The sequence below is a fragment of the Periplaneta americana genome, chromosome 1 (assembly GCF_040183065.1).
Source record: "Periplaneta americana isolate PAMFEO1 chromosome 1, P.americana_PAMFEO1_priV1, whole genome shotgun sequence".
Lineage (NCBI taxonomy): Eukaryota > Metazoa > Arthropoda > Insecta > Blattodea > Blattidae > Periplaneta > Periplaneta americana.
Genome location: NC_091117.1, coordinates 159163379 through 159190705, shown reverse-complemented (window position 1 = coordinate 159190705; position 27327 = coordinate 159163379).

Sequence of the window (27327 nt, the reverse complement as noted above, 5' to 3'; positions counted from 1 at the left end):
CCTGCCTGCCTGCCTGCCTGCTTGCCTGCCTGCTTGCCTGCCTGCCTGCCTGCCTGCGACACCAATATTAAAAAAAAACACAAATGATAAAGTCAATCTCAATAAATACCTGCTCCTGAGCATGAGGATTTTTTTTTGTTATTTATAAGTGTTCATTAAAAATAATCATTGCTGTTTTCAACGTAGACACTTGATCATCTATGAATTACTTCTCTATTGAAATAGAAAATATCAATTTTTGTTTATATCTACTGTATATATAAATATATATATATATATATATATATATATATATATATATAATACAAAGTGTTTTATAAATAATGGTCTAATTTTAAGACCTTATATTTCTGCAACCACGAACCCGAAACTTACAGCTATCACGTGAACGGCCGTAGTCCAGAGTTTCCAATAACTACCGCTGTATTCTACTAGTAGCGTCCAAACAAACGCTACTGTTAGTTGTTGAGAAGATGGCACTCAGTTCTCTGCAACAAAATCATTCTAAAATGCTGCATTATTGTCTAATCCCACAAATGAGTGAAGACTCTGAAGATTCCATTTTTCAGCAAGACTGAGCACCCCCATATTTACATAACGAATTTCTTCGGTTTCTAAATGAAACGTTGCTTCTGGACACTCAGGACCCTAAGAGTTAGCACTACACTCTCGACCCCCAAGATTTCCGGACATCACACCATGTGACTTTTTCTTATGAGAATATGTACCTAGGCCTAAAAGAATATGTTTATGTTCCACCATTATTCTCTGACTTGGATAAGCCCAGAAACAGAATCACGGCTGGATATGTACTCGTATTTCGTATTCAGGCATTTGGATATTTGCCATCCGCCTTCTTGTTTTCCAGTACAGTGTACATAAGTCCTGTTTACAGTCACTTAAGTTCTCACAATGATATTATTCTTTATTCATAACAGATTTAGACTAATAACACGGAACATATTCCGGTGACAGCAAGATGGAAAACCGATATAAGTGGGCAGCCAGACAGTCGTGACCCGTACACATCCGGAACATTGCCAGAGCATATATGAAAGAAACACATCAAAACATTGAAAGATTGCTTAATAAAATAAAATATATAGGACACTAGTAGAACGTACGCATTTCCTGATATCATGAAAGAAGTTCCAGTGGTTATTGTGATGCAAAGAGGTTATGCAAAATAAATGTTATCTCCTTTGTGAATGGGAACCTGAGCGAGGGATACACACTATCATGTAAAAAATGGCCACTCCGAGCTGAAATAATCCCAGGGAGAAGAATGTGTCACATCCGCCTTTAATCTACAGAACAAAAGTCTGCTTAGCCTTCATAAATCCATTCGTGAAAGCAATGAGAAAATACAGGGTGATTCATAAGTGCCTGTACAAAGAGAGGCACACATGATCCAGTGACAGTCAAATGAGAGATTATTTATAATACATCACATGTTTGTTTCCTTGTTTTGAATAGATAAGTTAATTGCCATACTAATAAGACACAATGTGGGCAATATACAGTATTACGAAAGCGATAGTGAAATAAAATAAATATCAAGTAACAATCGGGACTGGAAAATGATTAGCTTTTGTTTCGTACCGGAAAGTAGTCAAACATTGTACTATTGAACTACGAATACTTTGATAACTAGACGGTGGATGCGGGATGACTTATCGTTGAATGTAAGTGCACATTTACTATATGTTACATTTTTTCATTCAGACCATTGGCTGAACAGGTTTTAAACTTAAACAGATGACGTCAACATGCTACTGTATATCCGTACAGTCATAAGGAAAAGAAGAATAACGTATTGTAGTACATACCTTGCAAGGTTCAGTCCTCGTCATCATCGATGCAATTACCAGCGTTGCAGTAAACGACGATATATTCTCGTACGTTGTCGAAGCTGAATCGTCTTCGCCTATCGCTTAAACAGTTTTTATATCGAGAGAATTTCTGAAGAAAACCTCTAAAATGGGGATCACTCAATTTCTTTAGAGGAATATTTGTACTGAGCATTATATTGCACGTGTCGTAAGACCCGCACAACTAAATGATGATGATGATGATGATGTAGATGGTCCCTCAGATTTCATTTCAACGCATTTCCTGTGCGATGTACTGTGCAATGTTTCTCTATAGCCTGAGTTGTTCTGGTTTTTATTTCAATTTTACATACATTGCACACGATATTCGTCTTTGTTAATACATAAAATGTCGCTCTCATACTTCTTAATTGCATTTCGTATCTCTGAGCAAATTTAATGTTTTGCCATTATGAATGGATCAGCACAACATATTCAACGCGTACTAAATACTTGAGCAGGATAACACAACTGCATACATTGCGTTGCAATGTTACTATGAACAGATCGGGGTTCATTCGTTTTGTACGGTGCTGTACTCGCCAGGTACACAAAAGACGGACGGCGCGGCACGTGCCATATACTCTGATACGAAGCAACTTCACTTTTCCTTAAGTCATCCCGCATCCACTGTCTATTGATAACAAATCTTTGGCAATGTCCTTTCCATAAAATGTATCTCCGGAGAACATCGCGGACATCTGGAAAATTATTCGTTGTTAAATTCGTGTCTTTGAAGTTTCGTGATTTATATCATTATCTAAATTAGAAACGAATAACGGTAGAACGAATGCAATAGTTAATTGGCTCTCTACCTGGGTCAAAATCCTGAAAAAATTATTTTTAACTTTTGCGGTGAATTTCAGTGTAGTCCAGAGGGCCTAATTAGTCAAATTCACTTCCTGACCTTACGCTGGGGCCCCTAGGATCTTTTGAGGTGCGAAAGAGAGAGTTGTTTGCGGAAAGCAACGGGAAGCTACAGCTTTTATCTTTCCCAAAAAAAAAAAAAAATAAAAATATAAGCTGAAACTGATCAGGAAGAGAAAAACGAATTGGTTGGGTCACTAGCTCAGAAGAAACTGTCTACTAAAGTATACACTGGAAGGAATTGTGTACGGGAGAATAAGTTCCGGGCAGAAGAAGATATCAGACGATAGATGACATTAAGATTTATAGATTATATGCGGAGACTAAGAAGAAGGTACGAAATAGAAAAAATTGGAAATTTCTGGATTTTCAGTAAAAGACTTGCCCTCGAGCAGAAAACCATGAATGAGTCAATAGTAGAAGTAGATTAGTTTCGTTCTAAAGGCGTATAAGGCAGAACAATAAGCGGAATCATAAAGATAGTTGTTTAGTCAGTTGTCCGAAGAACAGGTCTGAACTTCACAAGTGATACCAGCAGGGAACCACTTATGAGGCAACTAGGCCAGAAAATGATGGGGTAGGTTGGCCAGTTCCTTTCCCGCTCCATTGGATACATCGCCGATTAGCTTTAGATTACACTAATCAGACTTAACATGCATACAAACAGTTGTTCTTCGTCTATGATTATGATTATGTTCCTGGTTTCAGGCGCTCCAAACATTGGAGAGAGACTTCTCTATAGTTAATCCTATTAGGAAAGCAGGCGCTACTACGACGTATTACTCTGGATTTAGGTTTATCCCCCCTTCTCCTGCGACGCAACGCGACGGTATTTCAACATAATGAAAAATAATATTGAAGCAGAAAATGTAGCATTTCAAAATCAAATTCACATTATAATCTTATAGAAATGTTCTGAGACCGACAGAGAGGTAACAGTACTGCCGCTACAACCATTATTGCTACTACAACTGTTGTTGCTCCTACCACTACAATCACCACTATCATTACACCGAACAACAAATTTTAACTTCTTGTCTTGCTCCGAAATAAAAATAGGTGAATATTACTAATATGTGTGCCCTAAATCTGAATTTAAAATCCAAATTGCCCCATCACGTACCATTTTTCGGAGAAAATGAACTGAAAATTTTTATGACAAAACTTGTCTGTTTTTAATTGTTCACTGTTACTGATAAAATTACAACACACTACGGATTCAAAATGCCTCGTAATACTTGAAAAATGTGTATTAGATACAAAAATGATGTTACATAGTTTAAAACACAGCAACAATAAAAGTATTTCATGCGTATAATGAGAAAAATCTCGAAATTTGAACTTACATTTAAAATAATTTTCTGGATGACTTCTATTTATGACTAGACCCGAGACTATATTTTACAAGGAACCAACAATAGTCTGCAAGCATGCTGGATTACGATCTTTCTTTATCTCGCCTTTCCATTTCAGATATTTCTTTATGAAATCTTTCCCCATGTTCGTCGCTTACCGCTCCAAAGTTAGGAGAAAAGAAATTCAAATAAGGAGGTAAAAAGTATATTTTGAGGGACAGATTACACTCCATTTTGTCATATACACTTAACATGGTTTCCACAACAAGTTCTATGTAGTTGTCTGCCCTAGAATTTCCAAGGAAATTTTAAGCAAACGTCTTTGAAAACGCGTCAAGCCATTCTTTCTGTAGCAAAGTTTTTCTTCAAACAAAGGGTCAGCCATTAGTTTGTGAATTTGTGGACCGATGGAAGTGCCCTCTTTTAATTTGCTTTCACTCAAACTGATAAACGTTTCCTTTAAATACTGAAAACTACACTCTTGTTTGTTCATTGCATAGGCCTCACTTTGAACTGTTATGACATTTACTTAATAGAAAGGACCAATATCTGTTTATTTATGAGAAGTAAGAAATAACTTGCCAACAACCATAAGAAACCGGAAATAAGTCATAAACTCATAAAATGAATTAGCTTTTGTTTTGGTTTATACCCCCAACCCGCGCCATTTGTTTCCTGGGAGAGCGCTTATCGAAAAGTGAAATCATACTATATATTAACACCCTTAAGTGATACGAAGAAAAGAGATGCCTTTTCAGATTCAGCGAATATAAACCATAAAGGACACATTGTTTTAAGTCGGAGCAAAATTCTTGTTGCCCAGTGTTATCACGACTACCATTACTACCAATACTATAACTGTTATTGCTATTATTAAAGTCCTCGAAGATCCTTGGTATAAATCCATATCTTGCAAGATGAAAAAGCGCAGGACCTTCTTCCATCTGATACAGTAGGAGTAGAGATGGTAGATATTAGGAACGTAAAATTAAAAATTAGTACTTTTAATGTTTAAATTAGTATTTTGTAGCGTTTTTAGACGGAATATTTTTATGGAAAGTTTGATGGGAGAAATGCAATGTCATTAACATTTTAACATGTGCATTTTCCAGATTTTCCAGTTAAAATTCTTGGAAATAATAAATAAAGGAACGAATGAAAGTACAATGAGATTATAAACATTAAGAAATATGCCCAAAGATATAGTGTGATTTTATTCCGACCCATCTTGTTACTCAATCACAATCAACCGCTATTATGTACAAACTTCCGCATGAGTGAACACTGAACCTAAAGAGATTGCATAGGTAGTCAATATTCTACCATCAGCAGTAGTCAGAATAGTTGAAAACTCGAAATAACGGTACAAATAACAACAAATAAAGTATCAGTAGATCACATTCTTGTGGTATTTATGCTGTAAAAGCTGACGTAGGCGGTGACTAAATTATTTCAAGAAATATAAGAAGCTTTATGTGAAGGAAATTTTAAAAAATAGACTATGATTCTTTTTTCATAAACATAAAAAGTCTATAAAATATAATATTGATCTTATTTCGCAGAATCACAAACATATATTTCATTTCGCATTTAGTATTCAGTTTTTATCTTATAGCGGGTTAAAAAATTCACTAATTTACTTCACGTGCATTTAAACTTACAGTAGCGTGCAAATTAATCCGAACAACGTAATTACTTATGCAAAAATACTCAAACGGGATAAAAAAAAAGGATCTGAGACATACCACAGTAATCTATGTGGCCTCCCTTGTTCCTAATAACAGCTCTGAGACGATTTGGCATGGATTTCACTAATTTCCCACAAATATTCTTCATTTCTTCATGGCGAAACCATACACAAATGTAGAACAATCCATATTTTGCATTCTTCTTTTGCAAATTGACCACAAGTTCTCAATGGGGTTGATGTCGGGTGAGTTGCCTGGCAAGGGGAGTACCTGAATATTCTTCTTGTTGAAGAATTCTGTAGTTTTTCGAGACGCATGGCATGGTGCCAGGTCTTGTTGGAACACACCTCTGCCATCCGGAAATGATTTTTGCAGCTGGGGTACGATTCTGGTTTCCAATAAGTGAATATATTTGTCAGAATTGCTCATTCCCTTGATAGGTATTAATGCTCCAGGCCCTTCATGTGTAAAACAACCCCAAAACATTACTTTAGGAGGGTATTTGGGTGCTTGTTGGAGATGAGCTGCTGTTACTTTTTCGGATCCTTTCCGTACATAAGAAACACGGTGACCGTGGACCTCGAAATGAGACTCATCGGAAAAAGTACATTCTTCCAGTCATTCACTGTCCAGTGTTGATGTAATTTTGCCCACATTAAGCATTTTTTGCACATAACAGGGGTTAGCAGTTGCTTCTTAATAGGCTTACGAGCCCTTCGTCCAGCTTCCAAAAGCCTACGCCGCACTGCTGTGACGCCCCAGTGGTAGCCATTAATTCGCGGGTTAAGTCGCAGCAGTTAGTCTAGGATTTAATTTACTTTTCCTAACAATTAAGGGAATGAACAGGTGAAAAATTCAAATTATGCATTTGTGATGCTAATGGACTGAAATTTTTACCACAGAGTGCTGATATGTATTTAAAACTTCCCTATAAATTTCATCAATGTATCTAAATTAGTTTTGAAGAAATTAATTATTTACCAATTAATACTAATTAATATTTAAAAAATGCTGCATGATGAACGCTTAACATTATGAATTTAAAAAAAATATAGAACAGTTCCTCTAACAATAATAAAACATCTATCACATGATTTTTAGTTAGCACTTCTTAGTTACTGAGAAAAAAATTCAAAACTGGGTGAGTGCCAATTTAAAGAAAAAAATTAATTTCATGCATCTTAATCAATTTATATCTTGGCAAATAATAAATATTTTAAAAATCCATGTAACAGTCTTTTTCCTTTAGGTAATGTGGGCTTGTGGTAAAAATTTCATCACTATTGGTTAAGAAATGCATCATATGGAGCAATTTGAACATGTTAAAATGTAATAAAATTTAAAAGGGAGAAAATCAAGTTTTAAAGTACAACACTATGTTTGAGTACTTACACATTATGGAAATTGCTTAAAACCCTCCTGCCTGATATGTTGACCCCTCCTGCTGCTTTTTCCTACTTTCAGTGACACTTTTTGACAAACGTAGCTTCTTCCTGCTTGTTTTGAAGTTCTCACTGGTTGAAGTAGCTGCTTGCTGCAGTCGACGCTTGTCTCTCCTACTGCCAATTTTGTATGCTGCAGGAGATAATTTCACTGTTGACACTAAATCTCTCATGGAAATGTTTGCTGTACAACCCATGTTAAATTCAGTCACAGCAGAAGTAACAGCCACTTCAAGTTTTTTTTTTTGATACAAAAATTTCTTTTGGGCACTTCCGCCATATCACACTATGAACACTTTCATTCACATTTTGAGTTTTTCCTGCAGTGCACTTGCTAAGAAGTTCATCACTAGCTAGCCTACAGTACACTGGCATGATTTTAGCCACAACATCAGGTCGCAACACTGTCTTCATGGTTTTCAAGTCATGCTTCGGAACAGCTTCTTGCTTCGCAATGGCCCGGTTGAAGAAGCACCATGACTTTTCACCACTAGGGCATCTTGAATGCAGGGGCTTGTCATCCGTGGACATTGCATGGTCAAGTGTTGCATAGATGGCTTTCTTCATCTTGTTTACATCGGGGATATTATCAATAATGGCCTTTCTGTAGTAATTTTGCAGTCGAGGTATCATTTCTGCAGTCAGACTTCCCTTTTTTTTGCCTCCGATTGAGGAATCTGTCCCTCTCCATTCCCTAACAATATTCTGTAGACCTTTACCTACTCTCTTAGCAACGTGGTTCACACATTCTTCTTTTCTAATGTCAATGCCTTCACCATAAACTTGAAGCTGCTGAAGGTGATGGTGTGTTTTTGCATCCCCGTCAGACAATAAGGTTGTGTACCTCATATTACACAACCTAATGGACCGGGTCCAGAGAATTTCTGCAGCTTTCATCTCCATGGCATTTGAAGATCCATCAAAATTTTTCTCACAAACACCAGCATCTTTGTGACTTTGATACCACTGTTTATATTCGTCACTTGCAACATCCATTTTTTTTTCTGTCTTTTCACAAGTACTGCAATATTTTGACATTATTTCAAAATCTAACACTAGCCCTGTTAAAATATCTATGACTAAACCTAAACCATACTTTGATGTATGTCCACGCTTCATCCATGTGCCATCGTATGACACACCAATATTTATAACATCACTATCACTAATAGAACTGTCCACTTCCATGTGAGCTCGTCTAACTGCAGAGTGAGCATTTCTCAACACATGTTGTCTAACAAGTTTGTTTTCTTCCGTCAGTTTTATCAGGTGAGAGTTGAAGGATGGTGAGCTCAAACCTGCCATACCCATAGCCATACAATGTTGTTCCATAGCAGAGTGTCCTTTTCCCATGGTAACAAAGGCGTTGACCATTCTCCTATTTACATCGAAGGGAGGTCGAGTTGACTCAGTGTTACCTACCTTAGGGCTTGTATACATTTCATTCAACACTGTGTTGCAATTATAACACTTCACTATCACTTTAAATGCAAAGCCTGATGGTTCAGTAAGCTCAGCTTTTGCACTATCCATTCCACATTCACCACATTTTACTCCTTTATACAGTTCACTCCACAAACTTACATGCACTAATGTGTAGTCTTCACTACACTGGGGGGCACTTATATTTGAATTCTCCTGCAAGTTGCCATATTTTATCAACTTTATCTCACTAGCACTTTGTTTATTATTTGTTTCTTTTGACACTTGATCTTCATTATCACCAACTAGGCCTAACGCATTTTCTTGTTGCACACATTCCACAATAGTTTTGGCATTCTTCCACCTTATATTTGCTAAATTTTTAGCCCTATTAGCATATTTTGATCGTTTCTTGCCCTTATTATGAATGTCACTTAGTCTATTCATGTTTAGAAAACTAAAACTATGCCTAAAATGCTAAATGTTGAGTTATACACGTGGTCTTGAATGTTATTGTGACGATTCCTAACCTAATGCACTTATACTAACTTATTCAACTAATATATACAACTAATTGAATACAAAATTAGTGTAAAACTTTAATAACATCCTAAATAACACGAAATCAGCAAAACAAGTATGAATATTCACGTACAAACGCACAAACTCGAGAAGAAACGGTCCACAAACAATATTTTGCCGTTCAGTTTCAAAACGAAGTATTTGCAGGGCTGACAGGCAAGCTGATAGTATATTCAGGAGTGACAACAAACTTAATTTCACTAGATACACACCAGAAAAAAAACTAGCCCGCTTTATTCAAATTACAAAGCTCAACATAAACTTTAGAGCTGACAGCTCGTTTAAAGGGCAACGAAGCACGTGCAAGCAGACATTTAAACGTCATGTGACACGGTTTAAAGGGCTCCCTAATAAAAAATGAGGCCATATTATGAAAGTAGAAGGTTTAAATAAAATTATGAACATAAAAACAAAAATTTGTATTTTTTTCCATTTTTCCACATTTTTCACTTGTTCGTTCCCTTAGAAAAAAGAAAACTGTGGCGGAAAAGGAAGACTTCACCTGCAGATGATCGTTTAATTGTTAGGAAAAGTAAATTAAATCCTAGACTAACTGCTGCGACTTAACCCGCGAATTAATGGCTACCACTGGGGCGTCACAGCAGTGCGGCGTAGGCTTTTGGAAGCTGGACGAAGGGCTCGTAAGCCTATTAAGAAGCAACTGCTAACCCCTGTTATGTGCAAAAAATGCTTAATGTGGGCAAAATTACATCAACACTGGACAGTGAATGACTGGAAGAATGTACTTTTTTCCGATGAGTCTCATTTCGAGGTCCACGGTCACCGTGTTTCTTATGTACGGAAAGGATCCGAAAAAGTAACAGCAGCTCATCTCCAACAAGCACCCAAATACCCTCCTAAAGTAATGTTTTGGGGTTGTTTTACACATGAAGGGCCTGGAGCATTAATACCTATCAAGGGAATGAGCAATTCTGACAAATATATTCACTTATTGGAAACCAGAATCGTACCCCAGCTGCAAAAATCATTTCCGGATGGCAGAGGTGTGTTCCAACGGGGTTGATGTCGGGTGAGTTGCCTGGCCAGGGGAGTACCTGAATATTCTTCTTGTTGAAGAATCCTGTAGTTTTTCGAGACGCATGGCATGGTGCCAGGTCTTGTTGGAACACACCTCTGCCATCCGGAAATGATTTTTGCAGCTGGGGTACGATTCTGGTTTCCAATAAGTGAATATATTTGTCAGAATTGCTCATTCCCTTGATAGGTATTAATGCTCCAGGCCCTTCATGTGTAAAACAACCCCAAAACATTACTTTAGGAGGGTATTTGGGTGCTTGTTGGAGATGAGCTGCTGTTACTTTTTCGGATCCTTTCCGTACATAAGAAACACGGTGACCGTGGACCTCGAAATGAGACTCATCGGAAAAAAGTACATTCTTCCAGTCATTCACTGTCCAGTGTTGATGTAATTTTGCCCACATTAAGCATTTTTTGCACATAACAGGGGTTAGCAGTTGCTTCTTAATAGGCTTACGAGCCCTTCGTCCAGCTTCCAAAAGCCTACGCCGCACTGCTGTGACGCCCCAGTGGTAGCCATTAATTCGCGGGTTAAGTCGCAGCAGTTAGTCTAGGATTTAATTTACTTTTCCTAACAATTAAACGATCATCTGCAGGTGAAGTCTTCCTTTTCCGCCACAGTTTTCTTTTTTCTGGGGTGTGATGGATCCAGTCTCCCTGTATCGTTTTATGACCGAATTAACAGTAGCCAAACCGATGTGACATTCTGCAGCAATTTGCCTCTGTGTCATAGAAGAATGCTCTGCTAATATTATAAGGAGTTGTATCCATTTGTGAAGACGACAGAATGTACACAGGATTGCAGTATTAAGTCTTCAACACAACTGAAATGCTTATAAGTACAAAACGACAGGCAAAATGTCACATATTATAAAAAAAAATAATGACAGACCTTCAACAATGAAATTACACGTACTACAGATGTCAATTAAAGCGGTATGAGCAGCTGTGAGGCCAACAATGACAGAAAATGTAAAAATGTGTCGTGTTCGGATTAATTTGCACGCTACTGTAAAATTACATATTTTGTGATCATTTGGGCATATTTCGCATTTATGGTGGTTGCAAAAATCTACCATTTCTAAATATGGACGTACTCGTAATATGAATGCGTTGGAAGCGATTCTAAATAGCGACAATAGTGCCTTAACGAACTTCAGTGCCTATTCGTATGAAAAATCTGAATTGAAATAGGATTCCAGATAACTAAAAAGTACACAACCTAATGACGATTCGTAATATTGATTCACAAAGATTAACGGCGACAGAAATGAGATTTATGCGTCGTACAGCGGGATACACGAGAATGGATCACATTAAAAATTTTGACATTATGAAAGAACTGCAGATTGAACCGATTACGGAATACCTACAGAAATACAGACAAAACTGGAGATCACATGTCATCAGAATGCCTCATTCTAGAATTCCACGCCAAATTTTAAATTACCATCCTGTGGACAAGAGATCCTTGGGCAGACCATTCAAGCGTTGGCAAGAGACCGTAACGGGCCACTAGGCCCAATACATGCAAGGATGATGATGATGATTATTATTATTATCAACATTTAGTCATGCATTCCTTAAATATGGTGCCGATACAGCATTCTTAGAGCTATAGGCGATGTCGCACTCTAGAGGAAGAAATCAGTGGTAAGGAGTCAGTTTATATCTTGTCATATTCAGGTTAAAAGTGAAGGAATTCAATTTTCTTCTTCAGTTCCTTCTAAACCGTTCTCGAAGCACTCGACCTGACAACAAGGGCAGAAATGGAAACGTATGAAATTCGTGCTCCGCAGTCTGATCGTTCAGCGATTCGCCATTATTTTATAGCCATGTTATATATCAGTTCTTAGCCAATATAGAGGGCCATCAGTTTGTCATGACGTTAAAATTGTAAGAGCTGCTACTTTTACGTTGCCATTTTCAATTTTTAATTGGTTAAATTATCATCTTACTGCTCTTTAACCTACATTGCACTACAAAGAAGGAACAAATAACAGTAAAACTGCTACAACTACTACTACTACTACTACTATCACCATCACCACCACCACCACCACCACCACCACTAACACCACCACTCAGTGGCGTAACTTTTTATAGCTGGGCCCCCTGCAAAAATGAGAATTTGGGCCTCTTTCCTGAGTGCCATTTTTTCATATTTTCATAATTTAATTTTTTACATCTAATTTGAATAAAACAATTTAGCATAGCAAAATGCTCCATTTTTTAACAAAATTAAGTGAACAGAAATGAAAAAAAAAATGAAATGCTATAACTACTATTTTACTAAGACTATAATTACACAACAATACATAAGATGAATTTAATTTGAAGCTTAGTTCAACAAGCGCTTTTCCCTTCTAGGCTTTTGAGAAGCAAATGACTCATTCAAATCATGTAGATCAAGTCTTTAGGCCATTTCACATTCAGTACTTAATACACTGAGAGCACTAAGTCTTTCTTGAGTCATGGTACTGGAGCACTGGGGTTCGTTCCACCACAGGTAGTGTTTGACTAATTGGTCGAAATACTGAGTCTATTTTAGTAAATTTAGAAACAGATTTTTCAAGTTCTCTTTTCCTTTTGCGTTTTTCTGCACCACTTAAATGTTAATAATTACTTTTAAAATGTTTAATTGTCACAAAACACGAGAAAGAGGATGAATTAAATCTAGTAACAAGTAGACGTGTTGCTATACAAAACTTATTTATTTCAATGTGCGTTTAATGTTTACATGCTGCGACCACGGTTGGCAACGTGATGACATGAAAATACCCCACGAGAAACAATGTCTCCATCCATAAAAATCACTGTCATATTTTCAACGACGGCGTCACTGCAGTATGGTTGTGGACGAGTCTACTGAGGCAATCGTCGGGGGTGTATAGTGCGAAGTATTGCCAGTTGGATCATCGTATGTGCATACTCGGGTCCAGTGACGGCGGCCATTACCACAGATTTCCATATGCCAGAGAGTAAAAAGAGTGGCTATGCGTTATGGAAAATACTTCAACTGTAATTCGCACTCATTTCCAAATATGCTTCAGTAACCACTGAAAGTTTTCGCCCCCCCCCCCCCGGCGGCACCACTACTACAACTACAGCCACAACCACAACTACAACAACAAACACAACTATTACTAAAAAAAACATGAAAATTACTATTATAAAATAAAAATTTCGAAGATATAATTTTGGCAATACAATGCATTATAAGAAAGTTCTATAGCACATCCAACAAGTAGAACGAAATTAGAATGTGTATGAAAATGATAAATTAAAAGGTAATTAGTTATCTGTTAAAGCTTGTTCCTGAAAAATGAGAGTCTTTATTCTTTCACAGTGAATGATAAGAAACAAACTTTTGGATATTAAATCGTGTCTTGGAATTTAATATTTTCAACGTTTCGGAACTACATATAGGTTCCATCAACAGGACATAGGCACTGTATAACTAATGGAGTCGCCTACTCTGTTGGCCTCGATATCTCTGGCTACTATGAACAAATGAGCTACGATAATTCTTAGCTATTATCGGTACTTTCATAAGATAAGAAATTGCTGGAGTAAAATGCGACACCCGAGTAACATAAATATATATTTTATATTAGATATTAATATATCTAAAAGAGGAAACTGTAAATAATCTATTCGGGATTAATAAACTAATTAAAAATATCATTATAAGCACAGACGAAAACCTAATTAGCAAGTGTAAAAATTACTAGTTATATTATCAGAAGATCTCGGATTTTAGGCTAAATATCTATTTCTTTCTACAGGGATAAACTAAAAGTAGTTAAATTCCTTCAAGTTTTACATAAACTCTTAACGTTTGGAAGAGTTTTATGACACCTAAAATGCCTATTTTGCACATTCATTCTTACTTTTTTGCCCAAAGACAGATATTTCACTGCAAATGCAAGAAAATTTGTTATATTTTCTCCTCTCTTCTTTGTCTCCGCATAAGTTTATCATCCATATATCTCAATGTCGTCTGTTATCTGATATCTCCTTTTGTCCTGAACTTTTCTCCCGTTCACCATTACTTCCAGTGCATTCTTCAGCAGACAGTTTTTTCTCAGCCAGTGGTATGACCTATTTTAAGTTTTTGGAGCCTAAAAGTCCTATATGTAATTTGTTAATTTGCGTTTTTAAATTTTTCGCGCAGCAAAGAAAGAGAAAATTTGAGTATTCTGAGGTGAGTTTGGCTCAAAGATCTTGTAATGGTTTTGTTGTAGGAATTATTGTATTGTTTAAACCTTCTGTAAAAAGAAAAATACTTCACAAACTTGTAATTGAAGTTACGTTAGTAAGAACGTACCTATCTCAACAGATTCAATGTCTCACAACACAATAAATAATTAACAATTGGATCTTTTTTATTCACATAGTGAGCCTCTCTGCCTACGACTGAACAGGAGCGAGAAGTATTAGGAAGAACTCATTGTTCATATCCTTCTAAATATAGCTTGCCGCTGATAAAACAGTAAAAAGCCATTTCTCACAACATTCTTTAAATGTTAAAGAACATGAATTCATATACACCTATGCCTAACTAAACAAGTCGAAATTTGATTTTTGTCCACCTAGACTGGGAAAATTGCACACTGTGTTTTGGTCTAATGGGAAGCCCGGTAATCGCTAGGTTATCGAGGACTGTACTCACGTTCCTTCAGTGGATGTCGTTAACTGAAGAAGATACGGCCGGGCACTGTATTGTCTTTGGTCGACTCAGGATATTTTGTTACCTATTGAGCTATTACTCTTGGAAACTTATGCCAAACATTGAGTGTATGAAGCGAGAAGATAAGCGAAATCCCCTTCACAGCGTGCAAAGCTCGATGAATTTTACGAGAGCAAATTCACGTCGGTTGAAAATAAACGACAATCTGTTACACGTCGTCCGGTGCAGGCGCTAGAGGAACATTGCTAAGGATATTGCAAACCAAGTTTCTTAGATTATTTATTCACGTTGTATCAAGTACTTTCGGTGATTCAAATAAAGTTGTCATTGCATAACACCTCAGTAGGCAATTTAAATTCTGTTGTATATTTAATAAGATATTTTGTGAGTAAAACATTCTACAGTAGTATTTCTGTTTCTTGTATCAATTCCGTTTAGCCATTGATCTGTTAATGTCGGCTACATTCCAAAAAAAAAAAAAAAAAAACGGCGAATAACAAAAGCAATTATTAGAGATAATAAGTTTGAAATATCTGATTGATGTTCTGGCTGATGCACACATTAATTATCAAGCAGTACATTTCATTTGACTTAATTTACGATTCATATTTATTGTTTCAGATAAGTATAATTTTATATATACTTTGATATCTGTATTAACGTTTTCGCCTGGTTCGACATCTTCCGATACATCATGACAATATCTATTTCAGCATAATAATATCTTCACATCTTATATATAAACTCATACAATTAAGTCATAAATAGCTAATCATAATGATAAACTATTAAATGATTACATATAACATTAAAATAGCACATGAATAAAACTCATGCAAATATTTTGTTAATAAGAATATTTATTTATTTATTTATTTATGCACTTAATATATTTCAATGTATTTCACGTGTCTATATTTATATAACTTATTTCTATATAACAAGAAGAGAACCCAAAGACGCGAATGTAACTGAATCGGGGATTGCAGAAACAGCACACGTCATCATATGTGGCTTATTGACATGTGCTGTTTCTGCAAACCCCGATTCAACTATACTATACCTAAGATTATGATGAAATAGATATTGTCATGATCTATCCGAAGATGCCAAACGAGGCGAAAATGTTAATACAGATATCAAAGTGATACAATACATGTAAAATGTGTTACGTATTAGTAATCAACACAAAAAGATAAGTTATAGGGGAGAGTCGGGTAGTATCGGACATCGGGTAATATCGGACAGTGAGTTTCTTTCATCTACCACACGATGATAGTACCTGATTGACATGGTTACGTTTCTGTGATGTCGCATAGAGAAACGTAACCATGTCATTCAGGTACTACCATATGGTGGTAGATGAAAGAAACTCACTGTCCGATATTACCCGATGTCCGATACTACCCGACTCTCCCCTAAGAAGACTGAAAAATAAACTTTATATTTTCTCTCTTGACGATAGGCCTATGAAAAACAATTGTTTGTATATATCTGAAGTCTGATGAGTGCAATATGTAGCTAATGAGCATTGTATGCAATGGAGGGGGACAGGAACTGGCCACCCTACCCATTAAATCCTGGCTTAGTTGCTTTATGATAGTTGTCTCATTGATGTCACTTATGAGGTTCAAACTTGTTTTCGAATAGTTGACTAGAAAACAAAAGCAATAAGTATGATGAACGTAAATAATTTAATTGTTAATAATTGACGTAGAAATGAGTTCATTCAGAGTTTTTCCCCCAAGGGCAGATCTTTCATTGCAAACTTCCCTCCTTTCAGTTTTCCTCCTAGTCTCCGCATATCATTCATGCATGTTAATGTTGCCTGCCGCCTGGTATCTTCATCTTCCGGAAACTTTTCTCCCGTTCACCTTTCCTTCCAGTGCATCCTTCAATAGGCAGTTTCTTCTTAGCCAATGACTCAGCCGATTTCTTTTTCTTTTCCTAATTATGTAGAAGTGAGTAAAAGAATAAAATATATCTAATTGATAACTGTTGAATATACGTAAATTCATAATGGAAAACACGTATTTTGTAAATAAAAATAAAACAATATTATATTATGTGTTTAATAACAAACAATGAGCAACTACATTATAAATAAAAATGCAATATAAATAATCTATAACAAACTATTTATTATTATATAATCATTCAGTAAAATAGTAATACATAAACAGGCTAAATAAATGTAGAGAAAGTGTTACAAATATGAAATGTGGGTACAAATATGAGATAGTGTGATATACGACCTGAGACGTGTTGTATTCTAGCGGAAGCCTTTCTTGTTACTACGCACTGATACAATTAGAGTCATTCCACGTCAAATCGCACAGCAATAAAACACGACCTTCTCGGAAATGGTAGAAATTTTTTAAATGAATTCCAGACATGAAATAAGGTGACCCGTATTGTTTTATTTTCACAATTATTAATTATTTGTGTAGTTATGACCATTTTAAGTTACGCAAATTATGCGCGCACTGTTACATAAACTCGCTTGGAACTCTGTGTCTACATATAATTGAGATTTGCGATCTGGCGCATTTGAAAGACTAAATACAACACTTTTTATTACTTTAGGCCTATCACAAATAAATTTAAAATTTGGCCCATTTGTTTAATCATTTCTTTTTCAAAGCAAAATTACTATATTAAATAGCCAAGTTAAAAATCTGAAAAGAATATAGACTTGTTCGCTGATGTATTATCTGTAAACTGCTGCATTTATAAATATGGGATCGGCACCCATACATTTGTAACAATTTATTTTCCGGAAGTATGCACGCGCTCGCGATGCCCAGCTAATGAACTGCTTGCAGCCATAGGCTAGAAGGCTGCCCGGGGAAAGTTTTACGAAATCCCCCGTTGCATCTGATGTCACCATACTAATCATCAAATGATTAATACCTTAAGGAACAGTAAATATCTTATCTAAAGTTATTTTATTATTGTCAGCTCAGCTAAGAGGGGAAGCCCTTCACAGTGCTGTATGTTTATACTGTAATACAGCCAAGTGATTGATGATAGCAAGGCTGGGTAAGGCAATAACCTTTATGGCAGTAAACAGATGGCAGGAGACAAAATATAGAAGAGAAAAATAATCAGTTTGGGTTTGAATTTCACGGAGTAACGTGACTTCTATACAACATGAGTGATGATAAAGATCACGTAATATATAACAAGTGTTTAAATCCATTTACATTCCTAATCACGCTTTTAAAAAGAAAAGTACACTAAGACGCGTAAGTCGCAACTAATTGATAAAGCTCAATTTAAAGGAGTCTTTGAATGTGCAAATATGTGATTCGTTCCGTAAAAATCAATCAATTTCCGGATAGGTCAGGTGAAATTATATGTGAAGCAGGTAGTTCTTGTGATATTAATAAACATGAATCAAATGAAAGTGCAGACAGAGAAAGTGATTATCCCAGTTCTTCTTCTAGCAGTTCTATGGATACAGTGCTAGAAATCACTAATATTGAGGAATTAAACAGAGTTTGATGTCAATAGAATCCCCTATCAAGAAAAGAAAGCTACAACAAAAACGATACCCCCGTGAAAAGTTTCAAAAAGTAAAAGGCTCCCTAGCATGTAATGTTTTTCATGTAGAAGATGCATCGTCATCCCTTCAAAAGTCAGCCATATTTTATTTTTGACGGATTGCAAAGAAATGTACAACCTGAAAATTACATAGTTATTGCAGACTTTTCTGAAAATTATTCATTTGTAATACAAGATTCAGTAGGCTTACAAAGTGTGCATTGGAACAAATGCCAAGCCACAATACATCCTTTCGTAGTATATTTCAAAGGAGATACAGAAATTCGTCACAAAAGTATTGTCATCTCAGAAACCATGAAACATGACACCGATCCCTTTCACTTTTTTCAATCCGAAGCAATCAATTTCTTAAAGCAAGAATTCAACGATATGAAAAAAATAATTTACTTTTCCAATGGATCAAGTGCATAACACAAAAAAGTAATAATAATTGCTTACATGAAGACGATTATGGAATTAGTGCTGAATGACACTTCTTTAAAACGTCGCATGGTAAAGTCCATGTGATGGCATTGGAGAAACTGTTAAAAGACTTGCCACGAGAGCCAGCCTATACAAGATCCTATAACAACACCAAAAAAAAAAAAAAAACTATTTGATTGGTCACAAAAAACATTTCTAACGTGTCATTTATATTTTGTCCATTGAATAAGCACAAAAACCACACTGAAAATTTTCAGGCCAGATACCAAAATCTAAAACCAATCACTCGTACATTAAAATTATATTCTGTCATTCCGTTGTCAAAAACTGAAGATTTAGTAAAAGAAAGAAGGTAGGCGAATGAAAATTTAAAGTGTGAATGAAAAGAAACATTTAAAAAGCATAATGTAGAAATATTTGAACATATCATAATAAGTAAATTAGCAATGTTTCCTCGAGTGACTTGATCCGTACTGGGTGTAATGTTGCAACGTTCAGTCAATCATCCAGCGCCGATAAACCTCCCAGCGCGCTTTAACGCTTCCTGTCCACTGCTGCTGCACCGACCGCTACACATTGTGTCGTAAGTAATTAAATTTCCATTAAACTATTGGAGATCCCATTCTGATTTTTTCTGGAATTATTAAGAATACTTCAGTGCACCTAGTAAGAATTTTTTTTTTTTAGATTTTTAATAGGGCTATTTCACGATATATAACTTTTAAAAATTGAATTATAAAAAATATTTGTAATAATTATATTAAAATTAATTTGTAAATATTTAATAAAAGACAGTACTTTAAGCTTTTAAATGCATTAAAAAAATTAACATCAATATCGTCAGAAATATGACATTTTAAATGTTGCATTGTGCGACATTTTTAACGAATTTTAACATGTAATATTTTAAAAACATGTGGACTTAGGAGGAAATAAAAATACACTTGTTGGTTTATTAGACCCATAGAGTTGGTAAAAAATATATAAACGAAATCAGAAATATGAAGGTCAAAATTGGTATAATCTTGTGCGATTTGACGTGGAATGACTCTATACTCTCTTTCGCAGGAATATGTTAGTTTACAGTTAGAAGCTCAACTGTTGAAACGCCAATCATTATTGCGTTTTCGAAAAAAGTGAAAATTTTGGCGGTAACTTCTTTTCTTCCTCAATGTTAGAAATATTAATTACTCGTATATATTCTTAAAGAGAAATAATTTACGTTTATAGCAACGTTTAATTGATTTCGTTTTTAAATTACGATAGGCCTATATCTTGAGATTATAACTTACAACAAAATATGAAATATCATACTAATATTATTAGCATTTCATCTTTATACCCTGGTTTTCTGTTTTGTTACTGGTGTTGTAACAACACCAGTAACAACGTGAAGGAGAAGGGAAAACCTCACCTTCCAACAAACTTAGAAAACAGTGGAATGAAAAGGCAATGCAAGAAGCCATAAAACAAATTCGAGAAAAGACGTGAGAGTCGATTCATCTGGATTCAGTATTACGATTAGGAAAATATCTTCTAATAAAGATATTGAATGCTTGTTCTGTGCTTTTCTTGGTTAAGGTCATTTTAACTTCAAAATTTTGTTAATTTTGTAACTTGTTAATAGTATTTAAAATTTGTACCTCCATTTTTACGAAGGAAATGTCTTAGAGTTTGAGGAACTTATTTTTTAAAACATTTTAAAACATTTTACGAACCGGCGTACCATTCACAGGGACATTCAGCAATAAACAGGACGATACTTTACGTTCAGTATTCAAACATATAGGTTCCAAAAGGAAAAAAAAAACAAAAAACAAAAACAAAATGCTATTCCATAATTGAATCGATTGTTTGAGAAACTACACATGTCCTTCGCTTTAGCGATGCCACATGCTCAAACTTACTTCACTGATTCCTGGGACGGACAAGTCAATTTGTTTTCTCTTAACTCACATTAATAAAGTAGTAGTGAAATCCATGGCGTCTGTCACTCATTCGTATACCGTCCAAATCCATAGGTATGCAGCTGGAAGTTTAGGAACACGACTGTAAATAATATGCTTTCAAGAACCGAAAAGGGAATTTGGACCTAAAGTAAAACAACGTGCAGTCATTTAATGTCGTGGTCGATTGAAGCAGTTCCGGTAAATTGACAAAAATAATCACGTGAGAAGATGGTTAAGAGATGTATTTCTCCCGGATGTTAAGAAAGACACACTACTACTTCTGGATTCCTAGAGTGGTCACATAGATGACACTATATTATTTACTTTTGAAGGAGTAAACAATACTTTATATGTTAAGACAATTAAAACACAAATTATTCCTCCAAAAACTACAAGATTTGAACAACCCCTGGATGTGTGTTTTTTTAGGCAATATAAAATTGTAATGAGAAGGCTAGAAGAGTATTTCATACATAAAATATCTGTGAAAACATTCCAGACACATTGCACGATAGGGCTTCATAATGATATTGCAATCTGTTATGTGTCAACAGTTTCATTCATCTGTCCTCAAAGACATGCTAATATACTCGTGGCAGAGGTATGGATATGTGACGGAGGAACATGAGAGAAAGTTTGATAACGTTCTTGCAACATTGTTGCAATATGGAAACAGTGTGTGTGTTACAGAATATTGTGAAAAACCAGCCTGTATAAAATGTTTGTACTGTTCAATGGCTCTCTTCATCCGAATTCCACTATCATATTTAAGGTGAGTCACAAAGTGAACAGTACATATTTTAAATTCAAATTGAATTTGTATTAAGTACTGTATTAATGAGTTAAGAGAAATAGGAAATTGACTAAAGCGTTAATGTGAGAGCTGTGATACGAGGTCCCGGAACTATGTGAATCCGAGTGCGCACAACAAGCGACATAAGCAACATCCATTTTCATGTCTTTTTATTTCGTAAACGAGGAAAAAGCGAAACGAACGACTATCACCACGTTTCTTAACGAACGAAAATTAGCTTAAATATGCATTTTCATTAAATTCAATCTACACGACCAGGGTCAGTTTCCTTGTTAGTAACTTTGTCCTTGTTGAGTGATAATCAAAGATCGGAGGGGAGGGTTGACTGTGAAATAATTTGAGCAGGAGATGTCTGTAGTTTCTTTGTATAGGCTACTATTTTCTGTTAATGTGAGATGATTCTACTCGTATTTGGGAAATGAAGATATGAAGACCTGAGAATGATAAGTGGACAAAGACAATTTTTTTTTATGAAATATAGATTTTAATGCGAAACACAACTATAGCTCTTACTCCATCTATTGGTGTGAAATGGTAGTGCAATACTTTATATAAAGAGAATAAGATAGCTCTGAATATTTTACCATTTTTTAGATTTTCACTTTTGTTGAGAAGGAGAAGTGGATAAAGACCAGACTTATCCTGTTTTCACTCTCAGCGTGACACACATGCTTGTGTCTGATACTTTTGTTGCCATGAAGAAAGGAGTACATGTGGGTGAAATTAATTTGGATTTAGCTGGAAATCTGTACGATTCACCATTGCCAATAAGTCAGAAAAAAATTCTGTGATATTTGAAGCTTTAGAAGTTCATTCCTCCAATGTATAAGGAGTGGTATGATGATATTCGTAAAGTAGATGGGGATAGTTAAGAAAAGAACATAGATTTGGACTCAGAGTGACAATACTAGCATATGAAAATTTTATGTTTCCTGACAGCAGACATTAATATTTTGATCAATATTATTTATATTTATGTACTTAAGTTTTCTTGAAATAATTTAAGCATTTTATTTGAGTGTAAGAACTGGATACGTTTAATGCTTATATTTGTTAAGAGTAATATAAAGGGACTTAGCTAATTTTTACTACAATGGCATGAAATGATTTTCTTTATGATAAATACATTTTAAGTAAAGTTATTAAGGACTTTTTCAGTGACTATTAAGACATTTACTGAATGAAGAAAGAAAACGATGAAAACAGTTTTCTTCGATTATCTCAAAACTACTGTCTTGGTCTTTATCCACTTATCATTCTCGGATATTCATATTTTGTCAGTTTGTTTAGCATCATTATTGTTCTGGATTTGTCAAGTAAGCGTTATTTTATGTCGCATTTATGTTCTTTTTGTCTTAGAGTGGTCAGCTTCTCTCATCTGTTTACATCCCACCATATTCACGAAACACTCCAAATACAGTCGGTACTGTCTGAGATAGCCTAGCGAAATACAGTAAAATCCCTCGTATCCAGCACCCAAATAACCGGCAATATCAAAAGAACGACACTTTTGGTAAACCAAAAAAAAAAAAAAAAAAAGTCATTCATGCAAAAGAGAAGAGTCAGACGAAGATGTGAGTGATGTTTATAGATTGTTTACGCGTGAAAACATAGATAAAAAAAACCGTTATACCCCTGGAGTATATCGAGTAATCTGTCACTTGGACCTTGCAAACAATGCGCAGAGACGATATCTTTAAATTTACCACTTGAACTCGTCCGTTTCGAAGGGATGTTGGGTGAGTCTAAATATGAAAGTGTGAAATTCTCTGTTCCTACAGTGCGCAAAAATTTCATTCGAGTGATAGGTAGTATCATGGCTATTACCGCTAAGCGCTGCTGTTGCACAATGGATTCCCCGAAACGCAAGCGAAATATTCTTACGCCCAAATCATCGAGCGTTACTTCGTCTTCATATTTGCGGCGTTGGCTACGCTGCTCTTCACGTCACATGACTCACATGACCGCCATTTAAAATTGTCATAAGATTACAAAAATATGTACTGTTTTTACGCTATTATGTATTATTGTATTACAATAATTATGAACTGATTAATGTACATTACCGTATTCGGTACTAAAAATAAACATTGTACGTATTTCAAAACTTTATTTTTAAATATCTGTATGAAAATTACTCAATTTCAACATGGGAAAAAATGTTTGTACAGTACATTGTGTCTTTACATAACCTATAAACGTATCTTTCAATTATCCGGGTCTGGTTTTGACCCACAGTTGCCGGATACGAGGAATTCTACTGTGTTTGGTTTTTAAAAGTTATAATATTCTTTTTTGACATATCCCCTCACCATGTATTGCAGTGACATCTATCGATTCAAGAGGAGATCGGTCACTGTTATTGTGTGACTCGTTGATAGCAGTGTCAATAAATTTCTTGGGGTAACCGCTGGATGTGAGCGTATTAGTGAGGTATTGAATTTCACATAGAAGATCGGATTGCTTGTTACAGATGATAGTGGTTCTTATGAAGGGTGGATATGACACCTCTTTTGACGTGTCTGGGGTGATTCGAGTCGAAGTGGAGAGATGCCTTCCTGTGTATATTAATTTCCGTTATACCTTCGTAAAGAGACTCCTCTACTCCTGACCAACACGTCTAGAAATAGAATGAAGTTGTTTTTGTCCATTGCCATTGTTTGCTAAGTGGATGAGGTATTTCAAGGGAATACCTAACAGCTAAGGGCCTTAAAATTAATTGAAGAGTGTGATTCCAAAACGCGTGCGGTCCATTCTTATGAAAGGACTGGTCTAGTTTTTTTTTTTATATATCCACCGGTCTACGGACTAAGCGAGTTTTCAAGTGACATGCACAAAAACACAAACTTTTAGACAAGTATTGGCATTGTTTTTGAAGAAAATAAGCTTACAGTAAAATACTGATAGACGTTTCAAAAAATCATATATGCCATATATATGTAGAAATCATAGAAATGGTAAAATGGACGTAGCGAGTTTTGGGATCACACTCTCATTTGTAATTGTAATTTAAATTGTATTCTTAGTATTGTAGTTATAATCCCCTGATAGAGGGGAAGAGACAATTTGATGGCCTTATCTCTACCAGGTTAAATAAATAAGTAAATAAATAAATGAATGAATAAATAAATAAATTTATGAATAAATGAATGAATGAATAAATGAATGAATGTATGAATAAACAAATAAAATAATAAATAAATAAGTAAATAAATAAATAAATAAGTGAATGAATGCAGGAATGAATGAATAAATAAATAAATAAATAAATAAATAAATAAATAAATAAATAAATAAGTGAATGAATGAATGAATGCAGGAATGAATGAATAAATAAATAAATAAACAAATAAAATAATAAATAAATAAGTAAATAAATAAATAAATAAATAAATAAATAAATAAATAAGTGAATGAATGAATGAATGAATGCAGGAATGAATGAATAAATAAATAAATAAATAAATAAATAAATAAATAAATAAATAAATAAATAAGTGAATGAATGAATGAATGCAGGAATGAATGAATAAATAAATAAATAAATAAATAAGTAAATAAATATTTAAATAAATAAATAATAAATAACTAAATAAATAATAAATAAAAAAATAAAAAATAAAATAAATAAATAAATAATAAAAATAAATAAAAATAAAAAATAAATAAATATAAAAAACAATTAATTAATGAATTAATAACTAAGTTATGGTGTCATCTACATAGTAGAGTTACATGGAAAGTTTACGATTTGTAGAAGATAAAGAGTTTCTCCGAAATTAACGATTAAAACTAAGTCTAATTGGATTAAAGAATTAGAAAATAATACAAGCAGTTTAGGACTAAATTGTTTATGGCAAGAAACTGGTGAAATTAATATAAATTTGATAGCCAAAATTATAATGGAGAGGAGTAACGAGGTAGTGAGATAGGAAATGTTTGGCAAGTTAAATGGTTTAAAATCATTAATAAATTACCAAGAAATTAAAATGGCTTTTAAGGAACCCGCAGGTTCATATGCCGCCCTCACACAAGCCCGCCATCGGCCCCTATCCTGTGCAAGATTAACTCAGTCTCTATCATTATATCCCACCTCTCTCAAATCCATTTTAATATTATCTTCCCATCTATGCCTCGGCCTTCCCAAAGGTCATTTTCTCTCCGGTCTCCTAACTAACACTCTCTATGCATTTATGGATTCGTCCGTACGCGCTACATGCCCTGCCCATCTCAAACGTCTGGATTTAATGTTCCTAATTATGTTAGGTGAAGAATAAAATGCGTGCAGTTCTGCGTTGTGTAACTTTCTTCATTCTCCTGTAACCTAAAGCAACGCTTTTAACAAAATGGTTTTTTTTTTTTTTTTTTTTTTTTTTTTTTTTTTTTTTTTTTTTTTTTTGCGAGTTCATTTCTTACACATATGGGGAAGCTACTAGTAAAATATTATAAAAAGTACTCAAGAAATGACGTAACTATACGCTGAAGAAATTATGATGCTGCACTAATAGCATAGGAATCTAAAACCTTTAACACGCTCTCCTGTAAACATTTATCTGTAATGTAGGACTAGGCCTGTGTCATTCTCACTCCTTCATATATTTTAAGCGGTCTTCGGGTTGAATCGGCAGACTTATCTTCATATCTTATTTTTGTCCATTGAATGAAAGTTCTTTAAATTATTTTCTGTATTATTGTTTATAATTATTATATTCCTCGTATTGTATTGAGGCTTTAGATTACATTACTAGGCTATTTCTTTTTCGATCCTGTAGGACGTAGCCTATAAAGCTTGAGGTTTCACCAAGAATTTCAATTCAGCGAAGATTAGTTCTTGTTGCTTATTGGTAATAGAATGAATTATGATAAATTATGGCAATATAATTGGTTACCATAAAACAAAACTGATTATAAAATGTAATATAATGGAAAAATTAAAATAAAATGGAACGAAAAGAATAGGGAAGAAATGAGATAGATTGTAATACAATGATTGATTTGCAATATAACAGATTAGAATAGAATGAAATCAAATAGAATAGATTGTAAAGGAATAAAATTGATGGGAGAGGGGAAAAGTATATTAGATGCAATTAAAATATAACTAGTGGCTTGTGCAGCAAATCCTGCAAACTAAGTTCATTAGACGTTCAAATAATTTTTTTCGGATTTATTTTCAATGAAGAGTAGGCCTACCAGACATTTTGAAAGTTATTTGCTTCCATAATAATGAAACATACTCCCTCTAAATGGTTTATTATGCCAAATATTTTTCTTGAACTTATCAACCTTCAGTTTTTGAGCTTCAACGCGAAAACGTAAGTGACAATGCCAGGACGATCAGTGGGTTTTTCATGTGGGAGTAAAGCAATAGCTATTTCAGCTCATTGTGGATTGAGGGTGAAAGTTAAAAAAAAAGTCAGGTTTGCTATGCTTTCGAGCAATATACATAGTATCTTGGTATAGGTGCTGCATGTAGGGCTTGAAATGTAAAGAGTAAAATCATTTAATCCTGCTAAGAGATCTTGCTGAAATGATCGGGAGACTACAATACTTTGTAGGCCTCTTATTTTATCAGTAAGTAATACCTATTGGCCTTTCCTTAGGAACTGTAATTTT